The following is a 26,342-nucleotide window of genomic DNA, read 5'->3' as shown; positions in this document are numbered from 1 at the left end:
GGAATCAGAGGCGGGGAATCAGAGGCGGGGAATAAGAGGCGGGGAATCAGAGTCGGGGAATCAGAGGCAGGGAATCTGAAGCGGGGAATCTGAGGCAGGGAATCTGAGGCGGGGAATCTGAGGCAGAGAATCTGAGTCAGCGAATCAGAGGCGGGGAATCAGAGGCAGGGAATCAGAGGCGGGGTATCAGAGGCGGGGAATCAGAGGCATGGAATCAGAGGCGGGTTATCAGAGGGGGCAAATGAGATGTGGGAAACTAGATGCAGTGAAAGAGGCATGGAAATCGAGGCAGGCAAAGAGAGGCAGGGTATCAGAGGCAGGGACTCAGAGGCGGGGAATCAGAGACAAGGAAAGAGAGGCGTGGAATCAGAGGCGCGGAATCAGAGGCAGGGAATCAGAGGCAGGGAATCAGAGGCAGGGAAACAGAGGCAGGCAATCAGAGGCAGGGAATCTGAGGCAGGGAATCTGAGGCAGGGAATCTGAGGCAGGGAATCAGAGGCAGGGAATCTGAGGCAGGGAATCTGAGGCAGGGAATCTGAGGCGGGGAATCAGAGGCGGGGAATCAGAGGCAGGGAATGAGAGGCAGGGAATCAAAGGCAGGCAATCAGAGGCAGGGAATCTGAGGCGGGGAATCTGAGGCGGGGAATCTGAGGTGGGGAATCTTAGGCGGGGAATCTCAGGCGGGGAATCTGAGGCGGGGAATCTCAGGCGGGGAATCTGAGGCAGGGAATCTGAGGCGGGAATCTGAGGCGGGGAATCAGAGGCGGGGAATCAGAGGCAGGGAAACAGAGGCAGGGAATCAGAGGCGGGGAATCAGAGGCTGGGAATCAGAGATGGGGAATAAGAGGCGGGGAATCAAAGGCAGTGAATCAGAGGCAGGGAATCTGAGGCAGGGAATCTGAGGCAGGGAATCTGAGGCAGGAATCAGAGGTGGGGAATCAGAGGCAGGGAATCAGAGGCGGGGAATCAGAGGCAGGGAATCTGAGGCAGGGAATCTAATGCAGGGAATCAGAGCCGGGGAATCTGAGGGAGGAATCAGACGCGGGGAATCAGAGGCGGGGAATCAGAGACGGGGAATAAGAGGCGGGGAATCAGAGGCAGGGAATCTGAGGCAGGGAATCTGAGGCAGGGAATCTGAGGCAGGGAATCAGAGGCGGGGAATCTGAGGCAGGGAATCTGAGGCAGGAATCAGAGGCGGGGAATCAGAGGCGGGGAATCAGATGCAGGGAATCTGAGGCAGGGAATCTGAGGCAGGGAATCTGAGGCAGGGAATCAGAGGCGGGGAATCAGAGGCGGGGAATCAGAGGCCGGGAATCAGAGGCGGGGAATCAGAGGCATGGAATCAGAGGCGGGTTATCAGAGGGGGCAAATGAGATGTGGGAAACTAGATGCAGAGAAAGAGGCACCGAAATAGAGGCAGGCAAAGAGAGGCATGGTATCAAAGGCAGGGAATCAGAGGCGGGGAATCAGAGGCAGGGAATCAGAGGCAGGGAATCAGAGGCAGGGAATCAGAGGCAGGGAATCAGAGGCAGGCAATCAGAGGCAGGGAATCTGAGGCGGGGAATGTGAGGCGGGGAATCTGAGGTGGGGAATCTGAGGCGGGGAATGTGAGGCGGGGAATCTGAGGCGGTGAATCTGAGGCGGGGAATCGGAGGCGGGGAATCTGAGGCGGGAAATCTGAGGCGGGGAATCTGAGGCGGGGAATCTGAGGCGGGGAATCTGAGGCGGGGAATCTGATGCGGGGAATTTGAGGCGGGGAATCTGAGGCGGGGAATCTGAGGTGGGGAATCTCAGGCGGGGAATCTGATGCAGGGAATCTGAGGTGGGGAATCTGAGGCGGGGAATCAGAGGCGGGGAATCAGAGGCAGGGAATCTTTGGCAGTGAATCTAATGCAGGGAATCAGAGCCGGGGAATCTGAGGGAGGGAATCAGACGCGGGGAATCAGAGGCGGGGAATCAGAGGCGGGGAATAAGAGGCGGGATATAAGAGGCGGGGAATCAGAGGCGGGGAATCAGAGGCAGGGAATCTGAGGCAGGGAATCTGAGGAAGGGAATCTGAGGCAGGGAATCAGATGCGGGGAATCAGAGGCAGGGAATCAGAGGCGGGGAATCAGAGGCGGGGAATCAGAGGCATGGAATCAGAGGCGGGTTATCAGAGGGGGCAAATTAGATGTGGGAAACTAGATGCAGAGAAAGAGGCACCGAAATAGAGGCAGGCAAAGAGAGGCAGGGTATCAGAGGCAGGGAATTAGAGGCGGGGAATCAGAGATACGGAAAGAGAGGCGTGGAATCAGAGGCGCGGAATCAGAGGCAGGGAATCAGAGGCAGGGAGTCAGAGGCAGGGAATCAGAGGCAGGGAATCAGAGGCAGGGAATCAGAGGCAGGGAATCAGAGGCAGGGAATCTGAGACGGGGAATCTGAGGCGGGGAATCTGAGGCGGGGAATCTGAGGCGGGGAATCTGAGGCGGGGAATCTGAGGCGGGGAATCTGAGGCGGGGAAACTGAGGCGGGGAATCTGAGGCGGGGTATCTGAGGCGGGGAATCTGAGGAGGGGAATCTGAGGCGGGAAATCTGAGGCGGGAAATCTGAGGCAGGGAATCTGAGGCGGGGAATCTTAGGCAGGGAATCTGAGGCAGGGAATCAGAGCCGGGGAATCTGAGGCGGGGAATCAGAGGCGGGGAATCAGAGGTGGGGAAACAGAGGCAGGGAATCAGAGGCGGGGAATCAGAGGCGGGGAATCAGAGGTGGGGAATAAGAGGCGGGGAATCAGAGTCGGGGAATCAGAGGCAGGGAATCTGAGGCAGGGAATCTGAGGCAGGGAATCTGAGGCAGGGAATCAGAGGTGGGGAATCAGAGGCAGGGAATCAGAGGCGGGGAATCAGAGGCGGGGAATCAGAGGCGGGGAATAAGAGGCGGGGAATCAGAGTCGGGGAATCAGAGGCAGGGAATCTGAAGCGGGGAATCTGAGGCAGGGAATCTGAGGCGGGGAATCTGAGGCAGGGAATCTGAGTCAGGGAATCAGAGGCGGGGAATCAGAGGCAGGGAATCAGAGGCGGGGTATCAGAGGCGGGGAATCAGAGGCATGGAATCAGAGGCGGGTTATCAGAGGGGGCAAATTAGATGTGGGAAACTAGATGCAGAGAAAGAGGCACCGAAATAGAGGCAGGCAAAGAGAGGCAGGGTATCAGAGGCAGGGAATCAGAGGCGGGGAATCAGAGGCGGGGAATAAGAGGCGGGGAATCAGAGTCGGGGAATCAGAGGCAGGGAATCTGAGGCGGGGAATCTGAGGCAGGGAATCTGAGGCGGGGAATCTGAGGCAGGGAATCTGAGGCAGGGAATCAGAGGCGGGGAATCAGAGGCAGGGAATCAGAGGCGGGGAATCAGAGGCGGGGAATCAGAGGCATGGAATCAGAGGCGGGTTATCAGAGGGGGCAAATGAGATGTGGGAAACTAGATGCAGAGAAAGAGGCACCGAAATAGAGGCAGGCAAAGAGAGGCAGGGTATCAGAGGCAGGGAATTAGAGGCGGGGAATCAGAGATACGGAAAGAGAGGCGTGGAATCAGAGGCGCGGAATCAGAGGCAGGGAATCAGAGGCAGGGAATCAGAGGCAGGGAATCAGAGGCAGGGAATCAGAGGCGGGGAATCAGAGGCGGGGAATCAGAGGCGGGGAATCTGAGGCGGGGAATCTGAGGCGGGGAATCTGAGGCGGGGAATCTGAGGCGGGGAATCTGAGGCGGGGAATCTGAGGTGGGGAATCTGAGGCGGGGAATCTGAGGCGGGGAATCTGAGGCGGGGAATTTGAGGCGGGGAATCTGAGGCGGGGATTCTGAGGAGGGGAATCTGAGGCGGGAAATCTGAGGCGGGGAATCTTAGGCAGGGAATTTGAGGCGGGGAATCTTAGGCAGGGAATCTGAGGCAGGGAATCAGAGCCGGGGAATCTGAGGCGGGGAATCAGAGGCGGGGAATCAGAGGTGGGGAAACAGAGGCAGGGAATCAGAGGCGGGGAATCAGAGGCGGGGAATCAGAGTTGGGGAATAAGAGGCGGGGAATCAGAGTCGGGGAATCAGAGGCAGGGAATCTGAGAGGGAATCTGAGGCAGGGAATCTGAGGCAGGGAATCAGAGGTGGGGAATCAGAGGCAGGGAATCAGAGGCGGGGAATCAGAGGCGGGGAATCAGAGGCGGGGAATAAGAGGCGGGGAATCAGAGTCGTGGAATCAGAGGCAGGGAATCTGAGGCGGGGAATCTGAGGCAGGGAATCTGAGGCGGGGAATCTGAGGCAGTGAATCTGAGGCAGGGAATCAGAGCCGGGGAATCTGAGGCGGGGAATCAGAGGCGGGGAATCGGAGGCGGGGAAACAGAGGCAGGGAATCAGAGGCGGGGAATCAGAGGCGGGGAATCAGAGGCGGGAAATAAGAGGCGGGGAATCAGAGGCGGGGAATCAGAGGCAGGGAATCTGAGGCAGGGAATCAGAGGCGGGGAATCAGCGGGAGGAAAAGAGATGTGGGGATAGAGAGGCAGAGAAAGAGGCGCTGAAATAGAGGCAGGGAAAGAGAGGCGGGGAATGAAAGTTGGGGAATCAGAGGCGGGGAAACAGGCGGGTAAACAGTGGCAGGTAAACATAGGTGGATAAATAGAAGTGGGGAAAGAGGCGGGCAAAACATAGTGGTTGGAACTTGTGTGTTTAAAATGAGGTACACAAAACATATCAAAGAGTGTTGTTGAAATTGAGGGAGGGAAAGACAGGCACGGAAAGAGTGGAGGGGAAAGAGTGGAGGCGAAAGAGAGGCGTAGAGACAGAGTTGGGGAATCAGAGGTGGGGAAACAGAGGCGGTGAAACAGGTGGGTAAGCAGAGGCGGGTAAACATAGGCGGATAAATAGAGGCGGGGAAATAGATGGGTGAAACATAGTGGTTGGAACTTGTGTGTTGAAAATGAGGTACACAGAACAGATCAAACAGAGTTGTTGAAATTGAGGGAGGGAAAGAGAGGTGCGGAAAGAGTGGAGGGGAAAAAGCGGAGGCGAAAGAGAGGCATACAGACAGAGGTGGGGAATCAGAGGCGGTGAATCAGAGGCGGGGAATCAGAGGCGGGCAATCAGTGGCAGGCAATCAGAGGCGGGGAATCAGAGGTGGGGAATAAGAGGCATGGAATCAGATGCGGGGAATCAGAGGCAGGGAATCTAAGGCAGGGAATCTGAGCCAGAGAATCAGAGCCAGGGAATCTGAGGCGGGGAATCAGAGGTGGGGAATCAGAGGCAGGGAATCAGAGGCAGGGAATTGATGAAGGGCATCAGATGAAGGGAATCTGAGGCAGGGAATCTGAGGCAGGGAATCTGAGGCAGGGAATCTGAGTCAGGGAATCTGAGGCGGGGAATCTGAGGCGGTAAATCTGAGTCGGGGAATCTGATGCAGGGAATCTGAGGCAGTGAATCAGAGGCATGGAATCAGAGGCGGGTTATCAGAGGGGGCAAATGAGATGTGGGAAACTAGATGCAGTGAAAGAGGCATGGAAATCGTGGCAGGCAAAGAGAGGCAGGGTATCAGAGGCAGGGACGCAGAGGCGGGGAATCAGAGACAAGGAAAGAGAGGCGTGGAATCAGAGGCGCGGAATCAGAGGCAGGGAATCAGAGGCACGGAATCAGAGGCAGGGAATCAGAGGCAGGGAATCAGAGGCAGGGAATCAGAGGCAGGGAAACAGAGGCAGGCAATCAGAGGCAGGGAATCTGAGGCAGGGAATCTGAGGCAGGGAATCTGAGGCAGGGAATCAGAGGCAGGGAATCTGAGGCAGGGAATCTGAGGCAGGGAATCTGAGGCGGGGAATCAGAGGCGGGGAATCAGAGGCAGGGAATGAGAGGCAGGGAATCAAAGGCAGGCAATCAGAGGCAGGGAATCTGAGGCGGGGAATCTGAGGTGGGGAATCTGAGGCGGGGAATCTCAGGCGGGGAATCTGAGGCGGGGAATCTCAGGCGGGGAATCTGAGGCAGGGAATCTGAGGCGGGAATCTGAGGCGGGGAATCAGAGGCGGGGAATCAGAGGCGGGGAAACAGAGGCAGGGAATCAGAGGCGGGGAATCAGAGGCTGGGAATCAGAGGTGGGGAATAAGAGGCGGGGAATCAAAGGCAGTGAATCAGAGGCAGGGAATCTGAGGCAGGGAATCTGAGGCAGGGAATCTGAGGCAGGAATCAGAGGTGGGGAATCAGAGGCAGGGAATCAGAGGCGGGGAATCAGAGGCAGGGAATCTGAGGCAGGGAATCTAATGCAGGGAATCAGAGCCGGGGAATCTGAGGGAGGGAATCAGACGCGGGGAATCAGAGGCGGGGAATCAGAGACGGGGAATAAGAGGCGGGGAATCAGAGGCAGGGAATCTGAGGCAGGGAATCTGAGGCAGGGAATCTGAGGCAGGGAATCAGATGCGGGGAATCTGAGGCAGGGAATCTGAGGCGGGGAATCTGAGGCGGGGAATCAGAGGCGGGGAATCAGAGGCAGGGAATCAGAGGCAGGGAATCAGAGGCAGGCAATCAGAGGCAGGGAATCTGAGGTGGGGAATCTGAGGCAGGGAATCTGAGGCAGGGAATCTGAGGCGGGGAATCAGAGGCGGGGAATCAGAGGCAGGGAATCAGAGGCAGGGAATCAGAGGCAGGCAATCAGAGGCAGGGAATCTGAGGTGGGGAATCTGAGGCAGGGAATCTGAGGCGGGGAATCTGAGGCGGGGAATCTGAGGCGGGGAATCTCAGGCGGGGAATCTGAGGCGGGGAATCTCAGGCGGGGAATCTGAGGCAGGGAATCTGAGGCGGGGAAACAGAGGCAGGTAATCAGAGGCGGGGAATCAGAGGCTGGGAATCAGAGGTGGGGAATAAGAGGCGGGGAATCAAAGGCAGTGTATCAGAGGCAGGGAATCTGAACAGGGAATCTGAGGCAGGGAATCTGAGGCAGGAATCAGAGGCGGGGAATCAGAGGCAGGGAATCAGAGGCGGGGAATCAGAGGCAGGGAATCTGAGGCAGGGAATCTAATGCAGGGAATCAGAGCCGGGGAATCTGAGGGAGGGAATCAGACGCGGGGAATCAGAGGCGGGGAATCAGAGACGGGGAATAAGAGGCGGGGAATCAGAGGCAGGGAATCTGAGGCAGGGAATCTGAGGCAGGGAATCTGAGGCAGGGAATCAGAGGCGGGGAATCAGAGGCAGGGAATCAGAGGCGGGGAATCAGAGGCGGGGAATCAGAGGCATGGAATCAGAGGCGGGTTATCAGAGGGGGCAAATGACATGTGGGAATCTAGATGCAGAGAAAGAGGCACGGAAATAGAGGCAGGCAAATAGAGGCAGGGTATCAGAGGCAGGGAATTAGAGGCGGGGAATCAGAGATACAGAAAGAGAGACGTGGAATCAGAGGCGCGGAATCAGAGGCAGGGAATCTGAGGCAGGGAATCTGAGGCAGGGAATCAGAGGCAGGGAATCTGAGGCAGGGAATCTGAGGCAGGGAATCTGAGGCGGGGAATCAGAGGCGGGGAATCAGAGGCGGGGAATCAGAGGCAGGGAATCAGAGGCAGGGAATCAGATGAAGGGAATCAGAGGCAGGCAATCAGAGGCAGGGAATCTGAGGCAGGGAATCTGAGGCAGGGAATCTGAGGCAGGGAATCAGAGGCAGGGAATCTGAGGCAGGGAATCTGAGGCAGGGAATCTGAGGCGGGGAATCAGAGGCGGGGAATCAGAGGCGGGGAATCAGAGGCAGGGAATCAGAGGCAGGGAATCAGATGAAGGGAATCAGATGAAGGGAATCTGAGGCAGGGAATCTGAGACAGGGAATCTGAGGCGGGGAATCTGAGGCGGGGAATCTGAGGCGGGGAATCTGAGGCGGGGAATCTGAGGCGGGGAATCTGAGGCGGGGAATCTGAGGCGGGGAATCTGAGGCGGGGAATCTGAGGCGGGAAATCTGAGGCGAGGAATTTGAGGCAGGGAATCTGAGGCAGGGAATCAGAGGCAGGGAATCTGAGGCGGGGAATCAGAGGCGGGGAATCAGAGGTTGGGAAACAGAGGCAGGGAATCAGAGGCGGGGAATCAGAGGCGGGGATTCAGAGGCGGGCAATCAGTGGCAGGCAATCAGAGGCGGGGAATCAGAGGTGGGGAATAAGAGGCCTGGAATCAGATGCGGGGAATCAGAGGCAGGGAATCTAAGGCAGGGAATCAGAGGCGGGGAATCAGAGGCGGGGAATAAGAGGCGGGGAATCAGAGTCGGGGAATCAGAGGCAGCGAATCTGAGGCGGGGAATCTGAGGCAGGGAATCTGAGGCGGGGAATCTGAGGCAGGGAATCTGAGGCAGGGAATCAGAGCCGGGGAATCTGAGGCGGGGAATCAGAGGCGGGGAATCAGAGGCGGGGAAACAGAGGCAGGAAATCAGAGGCGGGGTATCAGAGGCGGGGAATCAGAGGCGGGGAATAAGAGGCAGGGAATCTGAGGCAGGGAATCTGAGGCAGGGAATCTGAGGCAGGGAATCAGAGGCGGGAAATCAGAGGCGGGGAATCAGAGGCGGGGAATCAGCGGGAGGTAAAGAGATGTGGGGAAAGAGAGGCAGAGAAAGAGGCACGGAAATAGAGGCAGGGAAAGAGAGGCGGGGAATGAAAGGTGGGGAATCAGAGGCGGGGAAACCGGCGGGTAAACAGTGGCAGGTAAACATAGGTGGATAAATAGAGGTGGGGAAAGAGGCGGGCAAAACATAGTGGTTGGAACTTGTTTGTTTAAAATGAGGTACAGAAAACAGATCAAACAGTGTTGTTGAAATTGAGGGAGGGAAGACAGGCACTGAAAGGGTGGAGGGGAAAGAGTGGAGGCGAAAGAGAAGCGTAGAGACAGAGGTGGGGAATCAGAGGTGGGGAATCAGAGGTGGTGAAACAGGTGGGTAAACAGAGGCGGGTAAACATAGGCGGATAAATAGAGGCGGGGAAAGAGATGGGTGAAACATAGTGGTTGGAACTTGTGTGTTGAAAATGAGGTACACAGAACAGATCAATCAGAGTTGTTGAAATTGAGGGAGGGAAAGAGAGGCGCGGAAAGAGTGGAGGGGAAAAAGCGGAGGCAAAAGAGAGGCATACAGACAGAGGTGGGGAATCAGAGACGGGGAATCAGAGGCGGGGAATCAGAGGCGGGCAATCAGTGGCAGGCAATCAGAGGCGGGGAATCAGAGGTGGGGAATAAGAGGCAGGGAATCTAAGGCAGGGAATCTGAGCCAGAGAATCAGAGCCAGGGAATCTGAGGCGGGGAATCAGAGGTGGGGAATCAGAGGCAGGGATTCAGAGGCAGGGAATTGATGAAGGGCATCAGATGAAGGGAATCTGAGGCAGGGAATCTGAGTCGGGGAATCTGATGCAGGGAATCTGAGGCAGTGAATCAGAGGCATGGAATCAGAGGCGGGTTATCAGAGGGGGCAAATGAGATGTGGTAAACTAGATGCAGTGAAAGAGGCACGGAAATAGAGGCAGGCAAAGAGAGGCAGGGTATCAGAGGAAGGGACTCATAGGCGGGGAATCAGAGACAAGGAAAGAGAGGCGTGGAATCAGAGGCGCGGAATCAGAGGCAGGGAATCAGAGGCAGGGAATCAGAGGCAGGGAATCAGAGGCAGGGAATCAGAGGCAGGGAATCAGAGGCAGGGAATCAGAGGCAGGCAATTAGAGGCAGGGAATCTGAGGCAGGGAATCTGAGGCAGGGAATCTGAGGCAGGGAATCAGAGGCAGGGAATCTGAGGCAGGGAATCTGAGGCAGGGAATCTGAGGCGGGGAATCAGAGGCGGGGAATCAGAGGCGGGGATTCAGAGGCAGGGAATCAGAGGCAGGGAATCAGATGAAGGGAATCAGATGAAGGGAATCTGAGGCAGGGAATCTGAGACAGGGAATCTGAGGAAGGGAATCTGAGGCGGGGAATCTGAGGCGGGGAATCTGAGGCGGGGAATCTGAGGCGGGGAATCTGAGGTGGGGAATCTGATGCGGGAAATCTGAGGCGGGGAATCTGAGGCAGGGAATCTGAGGTGGGGAATCTGAGGCATGGAATCTCAGGCAGGGAATCAGAGCCGTGGAATCTGAGGCGGAGGATCAGACGCGGGGATCCAGAGGCGGGGATACAGAGGCAGGGAATCAGAGGCGGGGAATAAGAGGCGGGGAATCAGAGGCGGGGAATAAGAGGCGGGGAATCAGAGGCGGGGAATCAGAGGCTGGGAATCTGAGGCAAGGAATCTGAGGCAGGGAATCTGAGGCAGGGAATCAGAGGCGGGGAATCAGAGGCGGGGAATCTGAGGCGGGGAATCAGAGGCATGGAATCAGAGGCGGGTTATCAGAGGGGGCAAATGAGATGTGGGAAACTAGATGCAGAGAAAGAGGCACGGAAATAGAGGAAGGCAAAGAGAGGCAGGGCATCTGAGGCAGGGAATCTGAGGCGGGGAATCAGAGACACGGAAAGAGAGGCGGGGAATCAGAGGCGCGGAATCAGAGGCAGGGAATCAGAGGCAGGGATTTAGAGGCAGGGAATCAGAGGCAGGGAATCAGAGGCAGGGAATCAGAGGCAGGGAATCTGAGGCGGGGAATCTGAGGCAGGGAATCTGAGGCGGGGAATCTGAGGCGGGGTATCTGAGGTGGGGATTCTGAGGCGGGGAATCTGAGGCGGGGAATCTGAGGCGGGGAATCTGAGGCAGGGAATCTGAGGCGGGGAATCTGAGGCAGGGAATCTCAGGCAGGGAATCAGAGCCGGGGAATCTGACGCGGGGACTCAGAGGCAGGGAATCATAGGCAGGGAATCTGAGGCAGGGAATCTCAGGCAGGGAATCAGAGCCGGGGAATCTGAGGCGGGGAATCAGAGGCGGGGAATCAGAGGCGGGGAAACAGAGGCAGGGAATCAGAGGCAGGGAATCAGAGGCGGGGAATCAGAAGCGGGGAATAATAGGCGGGGAATCAGAGGCGGGGAATCAGATGCAGGGAATCTGAGGCAGGGAATCTGAGGCAGGGAATCTGAGGCAGGGAATCAGAGGCGGGGAATCAGAGGCGGGGAATCAGAGGCGGGGAATCAGAGGCGGGGAATCAGAGGCAGGGAATCAGAGGCAGGGAATCAGAGGTGGGGAATCAGAGATACGGAAAGAGAGGCGTGGAATCAGAGGCACGGAATCAGAGGCAGGGAATCAGAGGCAGGGAATCAGAGGCAGGGAATCAGAGGCAGGGAATCAGAGGCAGGCAATCAGAGGCGGGGAATCTGAGGCGGGGAATCTGAGGCGGGGAATCTGAGGCGGGGAATCTGAGGCGGGGAATCTGAGGCGGGGAATCTGAGGCGGGGAATCTGAGGCCGGGAATCTGAGGCAGGAAATCTGAGGCGGGGAATCTGAGGCGGGGAATCTGAGGCGGGGAATCTGAGGCGGGGAATCTGAGGCGGGGAATCTGAGGCGGGGAATCTGAGGCGGGGAATCTCAGGCGTGGAATCTCAGGCAGGGAATCTGAGGCGGGGAATCTGAGGCGGGGAATCAGAGGCGGGGAATCAGAGGCTGGGTAAGAGAGGCAGGGAATCAGAGTCGGGGAATCAGAGGCTGGGAATCAGAGGCGGGGAATAAGAGGCGGGGAATCAAAGGCTGGGAATAAGAGGCAGGGAATCTGAGGCAGGGAATCTGAGGCAGGGAATCTGAGGCAGGAATCAGAGGCGGGGAATCAGAGGCAGGGAATCAGAGGCGGGGAATCAGAGGCAGGGAATCTGCGGCAGGGAATCTAATGCAGGGAATCAGAGCCGGGGAATCTGAGGCAGGGAATCAGACGCGGGGAATCAGAGGCGGGGAATCAGAGGCGGGGAATAAGAGGCGGGGAATCAGAGGCGGGGAATCAGAGGCAGGGAATCTGAGGCAGGGAATCTGAGGCAGGGAATCTGAGGCGGGGAATCTGAGGCGGGGAATCTGAGGCGGGGAATCTGAGGCGTTGAATCTGAGGCGGGGAATCTGAGGCGGGGAATCTGAGGCAGGGAATCTGAGGTGGGGAATCTGAGGCATGGAATCTCAGGCTGGGAATCAGAGCCGGGGAATCTGAGGCGGGGAATCAGAGGCGGGGAATCAGAGGCGGGGAAACAGAGGCAGGGAACCAGAGGCGGGGAATCAGAGGTGGGGAATCAGAGGCGGGGAATAAGAGGCGGGGAATCAGAGGCGGGGAATCAGATGCAGGGAATCTGAGGCAGGGAATCTGAGGCAGGGAATCTGAGGCAGCGAATCAGAGGCGGGGAATCAGAGGCATGGAATCAGAGGCGGGTTATCGGAGGGTGCAAATGAGATGTGGGAAACTAGATGCAGAGAAAGAGGCACCGAAATAGAGGCAGGGAAAGAGAGGCAGGGTATCAGAGGCAGGGAATCAGAGGCGGGGAATCAGAGATATGGAAAGAGAGGCGTGGAATCAGAGGCGCGGCATCAGAGGCAGGGAATCAGAGGCAGGGAACCAGAGGCAGGGAATCAGATGCAGGGAATCTGAGGCAGGGAATCTCAGGCAGGGAATCAGAGCCGGGGAATCTGAGGCGGGGAATCAGAGGCGGGGAATCAGAGGCGGGGAAACAGAGGCAGGGAACCAGAGGCGGGGAATCAGAGGTGGGGAATCAGAGGCGGGGAATAAGAGGCGGGGAATCAGAGGCGGGGAATCAGATGCAGGGAATCTGAGGCAGGGAATCTGAGGCAGGGAATCTGAGGCAGCGAATCAGAGGCGGGTTATCGGAGGGTGCAAATGAGATGTGGGAAACTAGATGAAGAGAAAGAGGCACCGAAATAGAGGCAGGCAAAGAGAGGCAGGGTATCAGAGGCAGGGAATCAGAGGCGGGGAATTAGAGATACGGAAAGAGAGGCGTGGTATCAGAGGCGCGGCATCAGAGGCAGGGAATCAGAGGCAGGGAACCAGAGGCAGGGAATCAGATGCAGGGAATCAGAGGCAGGGATTCAGAGGCAGGGAATCAGAGGCAGGCAATCAGAGGCGGGGAATCTGAGGCGGGGAATCTGAGGCGGGTAATCTGAGGTTGGGAATCTGAGGCGGGGAATCTGAGTCGGGGAATCTGAGGCGGGAAATCTGAGGCGGGGAACCTGAGGCGGGGAATCTGAGGTGGGGAATCTGAGGCGGGGAATCTGAGGTGGGGAATCTGAGGCGGAGAATCTGAGGCGGGGAATCTGAGGCGGGGAATCTGAGGCGGGGAATCTGAGGCAGGGAATCTGAGGCAGGGAATCTGAGGCGGGGAATCAGAGGCGGGTTATCAGAGGCGGGGAAACAGAGGCAGGGAATCATAGGCAGGGAATCAGATGCTGGGAATCAGAGGCGGGGAATAAGAGGCGGGGAATCAAAGGCAGGGAATAACAGGCAGGGAATCTGAGGCAGGGAATCTGAGGCAGGGATTCTGAGGCAGGAATCAGAGGCGGGGAATCAGAGGCAGGGAATCAGATGCGGGGAATGAGAGGCAGGGAATCTGAGGCAGGGAATCTAATGCAGGGAATCAGAGACGGGGAATCTGAGGCAGGGAATCAGATGCGGGGAATCAGAGGCGGGGAATCAGAGGCGGGGAATCAGAGGCGGGGAATAAGACGCGGGGAATCAGTGGTGGGGAATCAGAGGCAGGGAATCTGAGGCAGGGAATCTGAGGCAGGGAATCGGAGGCAGGGAATCAGAGGCGGGGAATCAGAGGCAGGGAATCAGAGGCGGGGATTCAGAGGCGGGGAATCAGAGGCATGGAATCAGAGGCGGGTTATCAGAGGCGGGGAAACAGAGGCAGGGAATCATAGGCAGGGAATCAGATGCTGGGAATCAGAGGCGGGGAATAAGAGGCGGGGAATCAAAGGCAGGGAATAACAGGCAGGGAATCTGAGGCAGGGAATCTGAGGCAGGGATTCTGAGGCAGGAATCAGAGGCGGGGAATCAGAGGCAGGGAATCAGATGCGGGGAATGAGAGGCAGGGAATCTGAGGCAGGGAATCTAATGCAGGGAATCAGAGACGGGGAATCTGAGGCAGGGAATCAGATGCGGGGAATCAGAGGCGGGGAATCAGAGGCGGGGAATGAGGGTCGGGGAATAAGACGCGGGGAATCAGTGGTGGGGAATCAGAGGCAGGGAATCTGAGGCAGGGAATCTGAGGCAGGGAATCGGAGGCAGGGAATCAGAGGCGGGGAATCAGAGGCAGGGAATCAGAGGCGGGGATTCAGAGGCGGGGAATCAGAGGCATGGAATCAGAGGCGGGGAATCAGAGGCAGGGAATCTGAGGCGGGGAATCTGAGGCGGGGAATCTGGGGCGTGGAATCTGAGGCGGGGAATCTGAGGCGGGGAATCTGAGGCGGGGAATCTGAGGCGGGGAATCTGAGGCGGGGAATCTGAGGCGGTGAATCTGAGGCGGGAAATCTGAGGCAGCGAATCTGAGGCGGGGAACCTGAGGCGGGGAATCTGAGGTGGGGAATCTGGGCAGGGAATCTGAGGCAGGGAATCAGAGGCGGGGAATCAGAGGCAGGGAATCAGAGGCGGGGAATCAGAGGCGGGGAATCAGCGGGAGGAAAAGAGATGTGGGGAAAGAGAGGCAGAGAAAGAGGCGCGGAATTAGAGGCAGGGAAAGAGAGGTGGGGAATGTAAGGTGGGGAATCAGAGGCGGGGAAACAGGCGGGTAAACAGTGGCAGGTAAACATTGGTGGATAAATAGAGGCGGGGAAAGAGGCGGGCAAAACATAGTGGTTGGAACTTGTGTGTTTAAAATGAGGTGCACAAAACAGATCAAACAGTGTTGTTGAAATTGAGGGAGGGAAAGACAGGCACGGAATGAGTGGAGGGGAAAGAGTGGAGGCGAAAGAGAGGCGTAGAGACAGAGGTGGGGAATCAGAGGCGGGGAATCAGAGGCGGTGGAACAGGTGGGTAAACAGAGGCGGGTAAACATAGGCGGATAAATAGAGGCGGGGAAAGAGATGGGTAAAACATAGTGGTTGGAACTTGTGTGTTGAAAATGAGGTACACAGAACAGATCAAACAGAGTTGTTGAAATTGAGGGAGGGAAAGAGAGGCGCGGAAAGAGTGGAGGGGAAAAAGCGGAGGCGAAAGAGAGGCATACAGACAGAGGTGGGGAATAAGAGGCCTGGAATCAGATGCGGGGAATCAGAGGCAGGGAATCTAAGGCAGGGAATCTGAGCCAGAGAATCAGAGCCAGGGAATCTGAGGCGGGGAATCAGAGGTGGGGAATCAGAGGCAGGGAATCAGAGGCAGGGAATTGATGAAGGGCATCAGATGAAGGGAATCTGAGGCAGGGAATCTGAGGCAGGGAATCTGAGGCAGGGAATCTGAGACAGGGAATCTGAGGCGGGGAATCTGAGGCGGTAAATCTGAGTCGGGGAATCTGAGGCAGGGAATCTGAGGCAGTGAATCAGAGGCATGGAATCAGAGGCGGGTTTTCAGAGGGGGCAAATGAGATGTGGGAAACTAGATGCAGAGAAATAGGCACGGAAATAGAGGCAGGCAAAGAGAGGCAGGGTATCAGAGGCACGGATTCAGAGGCGGGGAATCAGAGACAAGGAAAGAGAGGCGTGGAATCAGAGGCGCGGAATCAGAGGCAGGGAATCAGAGGCAGGGAATCAGAGGCAGGGAATCAGAGGCAGGGAATCAGAGGCAGGGAATCAGAGGCAGGCAATCAGAGGCAGGGAATCTGAGGCAGGGAATCTGAGGCAGGGAATCTGAGGCAGGAAATCAGAGGCAGCGAATCTGAGGCAGGGAATCTGAGGCGGGGAATCAGAGGCGGGGAATCAGAGGCATGGAATCAGAGGCGGGTTATCAGAGGGGGCAAATGAGATGTGGGAAACTAGATGCAGAGAAAGAGGCACCGAAATAGAGGCAGGCAAAGAGAGGCAGGGTATCAGAGGCAGGGAATTAGAGGCGGGGAATCAGAGATACGGAAAGAGAGGCGTGGAATCAGAGGCGCGGAATCAGAGGCAGGGAATCAGAGGCAGGGAATCAGAGGCAGGGAATCAGAGGCAGGGAATCAGAGGCAGGGAATCAGAGGCAGGGAATCAGAGGCAGGGAATCTGAGACGGGGAATCTGAGGCGGGGAATCTGAGGCGGGGAATCTGAGGCGGGGAATCTGAGGCGGGGAATCTGAGGCGGGGAATCTGAGGAGGGGAATCTGAGGCGGGAAATCTGAGGCGGGGAATCTGAGGCAGGGAATCTGAGGCGGGGAATCTTAGGCAGGGAATCTGAGGCAGGGAATCAGAGCCGGGGAATCTGAGGCGGGTAATCAGAGGCGGGGAATCAGAGGTGGGGAAACAGAGGCAGGGAATCAGAGGCGCGGAATCAGAGGCGGGGAATCAGAGGTGGGGAATAAGAGGCGGGGAGTCTGAGTCGGGGAATCAGAGGCAGGGAATTTGAGGCAGGGAATCTGAGGCAGGGAATCTGAGGCAGGGAATCAGAGGTGGGGAATCAGAGGCAGGGAATCAGAGGCGGGGAATCAGAGGCGGGGAATCAGAGGCGGGGAATAAGAGGCGGGGAATCAGAGTCGGGGAATCAGAGGCAGGGAATCTGAAGCGGGGAATCTGAGGCAGGGAATCTGAGGCGGGGAATCTGAGGCAGGGAATCTGAGTCAGGGAATCAGAGGCGGGGAATCAGAGGCAGGGAATCAGAGGCGGGGTATCAGAGGCGGGGAATCAGAGGCATGGAATCAGAGGCGGGTTATCAGAGGGTGCAAATTAGATGTGGGAAACTAGATGCAGAGAAAGAGGCACGGAAATAGAGGCAGGCAAAGAGAGGCAGGGTATCAGAGGCAGGGAATCAGAGGCGGGGAATCAGAGGCGGGGAATAAGAGGTGGGGAATCAGAGTCGGGGAATCAGAGGCAGGGAATCTGAGGCGGGGAATCTGAGGCAGGGAATCTGAGGCGGGGAATCTGAGGCAGGGAATCTGAGGCAGGGAATCAGAGGCGGGGAATCAGAGGCAGGGAATCAGAGGCGGGGAATCAGAGGCGGGGAATCAGAGGCATGGAATCAGAGGCAGGTTATCAGAGGGGGCAAATGAGATGTGGGAAACTAGATGCAGAGAAAGAGGCACCGAAATAGAGGCAGGCAAAGAGAGGCAGGGTATCAGAGGCAGGGAATTAGAGGCGGGGAATCAGAGATACGGAAGGAGAGGCGTGGAATCAGAGGCGCGGAATCAGAGGCAGGGAATCAGAGGCAGGGAATCAGAGGCAGGGAATCAGAGGCAGGGAATCAGAGGCAGGGAATCAGAGGCAGGGAATCAGAGGCGGGGAATCTGAGGCGGGGAATCTGAGGCGGGGAATCTGAGGCGGGGAATCAGAGGCGGGGAATCAGAGGCGGGGAATAAGAGGCGGGGAATCAGAGGCGGGGCATCAGAGGCGGGGAATCTGAGGCGGGGAATCTGAGGCGGGGAATCTGAGGCGGGGAATCTGAGGCGGGGAATCTGAGGCGGGGAATCTGAGGCGGGGAATCTGAGGCGGGGAATCTGAGGCGGGGAATCTGAGGCGGGGAATCGGATGCGGGGAATCTGAGGCGGGAAATCTGAGGCGGGGTATCTGAGGCGGGGAATCTGAGGCGGGGAATCTGAGGCGGGGAATCTGATGCGGGGAATTTGAGGCGGGGAATCTGAGGCGGGGAATCTGAGGTGGGGAATCTCAGGCGGGGAATCTGATGCAGGGAATCTGAGGCGGGGAATCTGAGACGGGGAATCAGAGGCGGGGAATCAGAGGCAGGGAATCTGAGGCAGGGAATCTAATGCAGGGAATCAGAGCCGGGGAATCTGAGGGAGGGAATCAGATGCGGGGAATCAGAGGCGGGGAATCAGAGGTGGGGAACAAGAGGCGGGGAATCAGAGGCGGGGAATCAGAGGCAGGGAATCTGAGGCAGGGAATCTGAGGAAGGGAATCTGAGGCAGGGAATCAGACGCGGGGAATCAGAGGCAGGGAATCAGAGGCGGGGAATCAGAGGCGGGGAATCAGAGGCATGGAATCAGAGGCGGGTTATCAGAGGGGGCAAATGAGATGTGGGAAACTAGATGCAGAGAAAGAGGCACCGAAATAGAGGCAGGCAAAGAGAGGCAGGGTATCAGAGGCAGGGAATTAGAGGCGGGGAATCAGAGGCAGGGAATCAGAGCCAGGGAATCAGAGGCAGGGAATCAGAGGCAGGGTATCTGAGACGGGGAATCTGAGGCGGGGAATCTGAGGCGGGGAATCTGAGGCGGGGAATCTGAGGCGGGGAATCTGAGGCGGGGAATCTGAGGCGGGGAATCTGAGGCCGGGAATCTGAGGCGGGGAATCTGAGGCGGGGAATCTGAGGCGGGGAATCTAAGGAGGGGAATCTGAGGCGGGAAATCTGAGGCGGGGAATCTGAGGCAGGGAATCTGAGGCGGGGAATCTGAGGCGGGGAATCAGAGGCGGGGAATCAGAGGCGGGGAAACAGAGGCAGGGAATCAGAGGCGGGGAATCAGAGGCGAGGAATCAGAGGCGGGGAATAAGAGGCGGGGAATCAGAGGCAGGGAATCAGAGGCAGGGAATCAGAGCCAGGGAATCAGAGGCAGGGAATCAGAGGCAGGGAATCAGAGGCAGGGTATCTGAGACGGGGAATCTGAGGCGGGGAATCTGAGGCGGGGAATCTGAGGCGGGGAATCTGAGGCGGGGAATCTGAGGCGGGGAATCTGAGGCGGGGAATCTGAGGCCGGGAATCTGAGGCGGGGAATCTGAGGCGGGGAATCTGAGGCGGGGAATCTAAGGAGGGGAATCTGAGGCGGGAAATCTGAGGCGGGGAATCTGAGGCAGGGAATCTGAGGCGGGGAATCTGAGGCGGGGAATCAGAGGCGGGGAATCAGAGGCGGGGAAACAGAGGCAGGGAATCAGAGGCGGGGAATCAGAGGCGAGGAATCAGAGGCGGGGAATAAGAGGCGGGGAATCAGAGGCGGGGAATCTGAGGAGGGGAATCTGAGGCGGGAAATCTGAGGCGGGGAATCTGAGGCAGGGAATCAGAGCCGGGGAATCTGAGGCGGGGAATCAGAGGCGGGGAATCAGAGGCGGGGAAACAGAGGCAGGGAATCAGAGGCGGGGAATCAGAGGCCGGGAATCAGAGGCGGGGAATAAGAGGCGGGGAATCAGAGGCGGGGAATCAGATGCAGGGAATCTGAGGCAGGGAATCTGAGGCAGGGAATCTGAGGCAGGGAATCAGAGGCGGGGAATCAGAGGCGGGGAATCAGAGGCCGGGAATCAGAGGCTGGGAATCAGAGGCATGGAATCAGAGGCGGGTTATCAGAGGGGGCAAATGAGATGTGGGAAACTAGATGCAGAGAAAGAGGCACCGAAATAGAGGCAGGCAAAGAGAGGCAGGGTATCAAAGGCAGGGAATCAGAGGCGGGGAATCAGAGATACGGAAAGAGATGCGTGGAATCAGAGGCGCGGAATCAGAGGCAGGGAATCAGAGGCAGGGAATCAGAGGCAGGGAATCAGAGGCAGGGAATCAGAGGCAGGGAATCAGAGGCAGGGAATCAGAGGCAGGCAATCAGAGGCAGGGAATCTGAGGCGGGGAATCTGAGGCGGGGAATCTGAGGTGGGGAATCTGAGGCGGGGAATCTGAGGCGGGGAATCTGAGGCGGGGAATCTGAGGCGGGGATCGGAGGCGGTGAATCTGAGGCGGGAAATCTGAGGCGGGGAATCTGAGGCGGGGAATCTGAGGCGGGGAATCTGAGGCGGGGAATCTGATGCGGGGAATTTGAGGCGGGGAATCTGAGGCGGGGAATCTGAGGTGGGGAATCTCAGGCGGGGAATCTGATGCAGGGAATCTGAGGCGGGGAATCTGAGGCGGGGAATCAGAGGCGGGGAATCAGATGCAGGGAATCTTAGGCAGGGAATCTAATGCAGGGAATCAGAGCCGGGGAATCTGAGGGAGGGAATCAGACGTGGGGAATCAGAGGCGGGGAATCAGAGGCGGGGAATAAGAGGCGGGGAATCAGAGGCGGGGAATCAGAGGCAGGGAATCTGAGGCAGGGAATCTGAGGAAGGGAATCTGAGGCAGGGAATCAGACGCGGGGAATCAGAGGCAGGGAATCAGAGGCGGGGAATCAGAGGCGGGGAATCAGAGGCATGGAATCAGAGGCGGGTTATCAGAGGGGGCAAATGAGATGTGGGAAACTAGATGCAGAGAAAGAGGCACCGAAATAGAGGCAGGCAAAGAGAGGCAGGGTATCAGAGGCAGGGAATTAGAGGCGGGGAATCAGAGATACGGAAAGAGAGGCGTGGAATCAGAGGCGCGGAATCAGAGGCAGGGAATCAGAGGCAGGGAGTCAGAGGCAGGGAATCAGAGGCAGGGAATCAGAGGCAGGGAATCAGAGGCAGGGAATCAGAGGCAGGGAATCTGAGACGGGGAATCTGAGGCGGGGAATCTGAGGCGGGGAATCTGAGGCGGAGAATCTGAGGCGGGGAATCTGAGGCGGGGAATCTGAGGCGGGGAATCTGAGGCGGGGAATCTGAGGAGGGGAATCTGAGGCGGGAAATCTGAGGCGGGGAATCTGAGGCAGGGAATCTGAGGCGGGGAATCTTAGGCAGGGAATCTGAGGCAGGGAATCAGAGCCGGGGAATCTGAGGCGGGGAATCAGAGGCGGGGAATCAGAGGTGGGGAAACAGAGGCAGGGAATCAGAGGCGGGGAATCAGAGGCGGGGAATCAGAGGTGGGGAATAAGAGGCGGGGAATCAGAGTCGGGGAATCAGAGGCAGGGAATCTGAGGCAGGGAATCTGAGGCAGGGAATCTGAGGCAGGGAATCAGAGGTGGGGAATCAGAGGAAGGGAATCAGAGGCGGGGAATCAGAGGCGTGGAATCAGAGGCGGGGAATAAGAGGCGGGGAATCAGAGTCGGGGAATCAGAGGCAGGGAATCTGAAGCGGGGAATCTGAGGCAGGGAATCTGAGGCGGGGAATCTGAGGCAGGGAATCTGAGTCAGGGAATCAGAGGCGGGGAATCAGAGGCAGGGAATCAGAGGCGGGGTATCAGAGGCGGGGAATCAGAGGCATGGAATCAGAGGCGGGTTATCAGAGGGGGCAAATTAGATGTGGGAAACTAGATGCAGAGAAAGAGGAACCGAAATAGAGGCAGGCAAAGAGAGGCAGGGTATCAGAGGCAGGGAATCAGAGGCGGGGAATCAGAGGCGGGGAATAAGAGGCGGGGAATCAGAGTCGGGGAATCAGAGGCAGGGAATCTGAGGCGGGGAATCTGAGGCAGGGAATCTGAGGCGGGGAATCTGAGGCAGGGAATCTGAGGCAGGGAATCAGAGGCGGGGAATCTGAGGCGGGGAATCTGATGCGGGGAATCTGAGGTGGGGAATCTGAGGCGGGGAATCTGATGCGGGGAATTTGAGGTGGGGAATCTGAGGCGGGGAATCTGATGCGGGGAATTTGAGGCGGGGAATCTGAGGCGGGGAATCTGAGGTGGGGAATCTCAGGCGGGGAATCTGATGCAGGGAATCTGAGGCGGGGAATCTGAGGCAGGGAATCAGAGGCGGGGAATCAGAGGCAGGGAATCTGAGGCAGGGAATCTAATGCAGGGAATCAGAGCCGGGGAATCTGAGGGAGGGAATCAGACGCGGGGAATCAGAGGCGGGGAATCAGAGGTGGGGAACAAGAGGCGGGGAATCAGAGGCGGGGAATCAGAGGCAGGGAATCAGAGGCGGGGAATCAGAGGCGGGGAATCAGAGGCATGGAATCAGAGGCGGGTTATCAGAGGGGGCAAATGAGATGTGGGAAACTAGATGCAGAGAAAGAGTCACCGAAATAGAGGCAGGCAAAGAGAGGCAGGGTATCAGAGGCAGGGAATTAGAGGCGGGGAATCAGAGATACGGAAAGAGAGGCGTGGAATCAGAGGCGCGGAATCAGAGGCAGGGAATCAGAGGCAGGGAATCAGAGGCAGGGAATCAGAGGCAGGGAATCATAGGCAGGGAATCAGAGGCAGGGTATCTGAGACGGGGAATCTGAGGCGGGGAATCTGAGGCGGGGAATCTGAGGCGGGGAATCTGAGGCGGGGAATCTGAGGCGGGGAATCTGAGGCGGGGAATCTGAGGCGGGGAATCTGAGGCGGGAAATCTGAGGCGGGAAATCTGAGGCGGGGAATCTGAGGCGGGGAATCTGAGGAGGGGAATCTGAGGCGGGAAATCTGAGGCGGGGAATCTGAGGCAGGGAATCTGAGGCGGGGAATCTGAGGCGGGGAATCAGAGGCGGGGAATCAGAGGCGGGGAAACATAGGCAGGGAATCAGAGGCGGGGAATCAGAGGCGAGGAATCAGAGGCGGGGAATAAGAGGCGGGGAATCAGAGGCGGGGAATCTGAGGAGGGGAAATTGAGGCGGGAAATCTGAGGCGGGGAATCTGAGGCAGGGAATCAGAGCCGGGGAATCTGAGGCGGGGAATCAGAGGCGGGGAATCAGAGGCGGGGAAACAGAGGCAGGGAATCAGAGGCGGGGAATCAGAGGCGGGGAATCAGAGGCGGGGAATAATAGGCGGGGAATCAGAGGCGGGGAATCAGATGCAGGGAATCTGAGGCAGGGAATCTGAGGCAGGGAATCTGAGGCAGGGAATCAGAGGCGGGGAATCAGAGGCGGGGAATCAGAGGCCGGGAATCAGAGGCGGGGAATCAGAGGCATGGAATCAGAGGCGGGTTATCAGAGGGGGCAAATGAGATGTGGGAAACTAGATGCAGAGAAAGAGGCACCGAAATAGAGGCAGGCAAAGAGAGGCATGGTATCAAAGGCAGGGAATCAGAGGCGGGGAATCAGAGATACGGAAAGAGAGGCGTGGAATCAGAGGCGCGGAATCAGAGGCAGGGAATCAGAGGCAGGGAATCAGAGGCAGGGAATCAGAGGCAGGGAATCAGAGGCAGGGAATCAGAGGCAGGGAATCAGAGGCAGGGAATCGGAGGCAGGGAATCAGAGGCAGGCAATCAGAGGCAGGGAATCTGAGGCGGGGAATCTGAGGAGGGGAATCTGAGGTGGGGAATCTGAGGCGGGGAATCTGAGGCGGGGAATCTGAGGCGGTGAATCTGAGGCGGGGAATCGGAGGCGGGGAATCTGAGGCGGGAAATCTGAGGCGGGGAATCTGAGGCGGGGAATCTGAGGCGGGGAATCTGAGGTGGGGAATCTCAGGCGGGGAATCTGATGCAGGGAATCTGAGGCGGGGAATCTGAGGCGGGGAATCAGAGGTGGGGAATCAGAGGCAGGAAATCTTAGGCAGTGAATCTAATGCAGGGAATCAGAGCCGGGGAATCTGAGGGAGGGAATCAGACGCGGGGAATCAGAGGCGGGGAATCAGAGGCGGGGAATAAGAGGCGGGGAATAAGAGGCGGGGAATCAGAGGCGGGGAATCAGAGGCAGGGAATCTGAGGCAGGGAATCTGAGGAAGGGAATCTGAGGCAGGGAATCAGACGCGGGGAATCAGAGGCAGGGAATCAGAGGCGGGGAATCAGAGGCGGGGAATCAGAGGCATGGAATCAGAGGCTGGTTATCAGAGGGGGCAAATGAGATGTGGGAAACTAGATGCAGAGAAAGAGGCACCGAAATAGAGGCAGGCAAAGAGAGGCAGGGTATCAGAGGCAGGGAATTAGAGGCGGGGAATCAGAGATACGGAAAGAGAGGCGTGGAATCAGAGGCGCGGAATCAGAGGCAGGGAATCAGAGGCAGGGAGTCAGAGGCAGGGAATCAGAGGCAGGGAATCAGAGGCAGGGAATCAGAGGCAGGGAATCAGAGGCAGGGAATCTGAGACGGGGAATCTGAGGCGGGGAATCTGAGGCGGGGAATCTGAGGCGGGGAATCTGAGGCGGGGAATCTGAGGCGGGGAATCTGAGGCGGGGAAACTGAGGCGGGGAATCTGAGGCGGGGAATCTGAGGCGGGTAATCTGAGGAGGGGAATCTGAGGCGGGAAATCTGAGGCGGGAAATCTGAGGCAGGGAATCTGAGGCGGGGAATCTTAGGCAGGGAATCTGAGGCAGGGAATCAGAGCCGGGGAATCTGAGGCGGGGAATCAGAGGCGGGGAATCAGAGTTGGGGAAACAGAGGCAGGGAATCAGAGGCGGGGAATCAGAGGCGGGGAATCAGAGGTGGGGAATAAGAGGCGGGGAATCAGAGTCGGGGAATCAGAGGCAGGGAATCTGAGGCAGGGAATCTGAGGCAGGGAATCTGAGGCAGGGAATCAGAGGTGGGGAATCAGAGGCAGGGAATCAGAGGCGGGGAATCAGAGGCGGGGAATCAGAGGCGGGGAATCAGAGGCATGGAATCAGAGGCGGGTTATCAGAGGGGGCAAATTAGATGTGGGAAACTAGATGCAGAGAAAGAGGCACCGAAATAGAGGCAGGCAAATAGAGGCTGGGTATCAGAGGCAGGGAATCAGAGGCGGGGAATCAGAGGCGGGGAATAAGAGGCGGGGAATCAGAGTCGGGGAATCAGAGGCAGGGAATCTGAGGCGGGGAATCTGAGGCAGGGAATCTGAGGCGGGGAATCTGAGGCAGGGAATCAGAGGCGGGGAATCAGAGGCAGGGAATCAGAGGCGGGGAATCAGAGGCGGGGAATCAGAGGCATGGAATCAGAGGCGGGTTATCAGAGGGGGCAAATGAGATGTGGGAAACTAGATGCAGAGAAAGAGGCACCGAAATAGAGGCAGGCAAAGAGAGGCAGGGTATCAGAGGCAGGGAATTAGAGGCGGGGAATCAGAGATACGGAAAGAGAGGCGTGGAATCAGAGGCGCGGAATCAGAGGCAGGGAATCAGAGGCAGGGAATCAGAGGCAGGGAATCAGAGGCAGGGAATCAGAGGCAGGGAATCAGAGGCAGGGAATCAGAGGCAGGGAATCAGAGGCAGGGTATCTGAGACGGGGAATCTGAGGCGGGGAATCTGAGGCGGGGAATCTGAGGCGGGGAATCTGAGGCGGGGAATCTGAGGCGGGGAATCTGAGGCGGGGAATCTGAGGCGGGGAATCTGAGGCGGGGAATCTGAGGCGGGAAATCTGAGGCGGGGAATCTGAGGCGGGGTATCTGAGGAGGGGAATCTGAGGCGGGAAATCTGAGGCGGGGAATCTGAGGCAGGGAATCAGAGGCGGGGAATCAGAGGCGGGGAAACAGAGGCAGGGAATCAGAGGCGGGGAATCAGAGGCGAGGAATCAGAGGCGGGGAATAAGAGGCGGGGAATCAGAGGCGGGGAATCTGAGGAGGGGAAATTGAGGCGGGAAATCTGAGGCGGGGAATCTGAGGCAGGGAATCAGAGCCGGGGAATCTGAGGCGGGGAATCAGAGGCGGGGAATCAGAGGCGGGGAAACAGAGGCAGGGAATCAGAGGCGGGGAATCAGAGGCGGGGAATCAGAGGCGGGGAATAATAGGCGGGGAATCAGAGGCGGGGAATCAGATGCAGGGAATCTGAGGCAGGGAATCTGAGGCAGGGAATCTGAGGCAGGGAATCAGAGGCGGGGAATCAGAGGCGGGGAATCAGAGGCCGGGAATCAGAGGCGGGGAATCAGAGGCATGGAATCAGAGGCGGGTTATCAGAGGGGGCAAATGAGATGTGGGAAACTAGAAGCAGAGAAAGAGGCACCGAAATAGAGGCAGGCAAAGAGAGGCATGGTATCAAAGGCAGGGAATCAGAGGCGGGGAATCAGAGATACGGAAAGAGAGGCGTGGAATCAGAGGCGCGGAATCAGAGGCAGGGAATCAGAGGCAGGGAATCAGAGGCAGGGAATCAGAGGCAGGGAATCAGAGGCAGGGAATCAGAGGCAGGGAATAAGAGGCAGGCAATCAGAGGCAGGGAATCTGAGGCGGGGAATCTGAGGCGGGGAATCTGAGGTGGGGAATCTGAGGCGGGGAATCTGAGGCGGGGAATCTGAGGCGGTGAATCTGAGGCGGGGAATCGGAGGCGGGGAATCTGAGGCGGGAAATCTGAGGCGGGGAATCTGAGGCGGGGAATCTGAGGCGGGGAATCTGAGGCGGGGAATCTGATGCGGGGAATTTGAGGCGGGGAATCTGAGGCGGGGAATCTGAGGTGGGGAATCTCAGGCGGGGAATCTGATGCAGGGAATCTGAGGCGGGGAATCTGAGGCGGGGAATCAGAGGCGGGGAATCAGAGGCAGGGAATCTTAGGCAGTGAATCTAATGCAGGGAATCAGAGCCGGGGAATCTGAGGGAGGGAATCAGACGCGGGGAATCAGAGGCGGGGAATCAGAGGCGGGGAATAAGAGGCGGGGAATAAGAGGCGGGGAATCAGAGGCGGGGAATCAGAGGCAGGGAATCTGAGGCAGGGAATCTGAGGAAGGGAATCTGAGGCAGGGAATCAGAGGCGGGGAATCAGCGGGAGGAAAAGAGATGTGGGGATAGAGAGGCAGAGAAAGAGGCGCT

Source organism: Narcine bancroftii, chromosome 13, assembly GCF_036971445.1.
Source record: "Narcine bancroftii isolate sNarBan1 chromosome 13, sNarBan1.hap1, whole genome shotgun sequence".
NCBI classification, from domain to species: domain Eukaryota; kingdom Metazoa; phylum Chordata; class Chondrichthyes; order Torpediniformes; family Narcinidae; genus Narcine; species Narcine bancroftii.
This window is presented reverse-complemented; position numbering follows the sequence as displayed.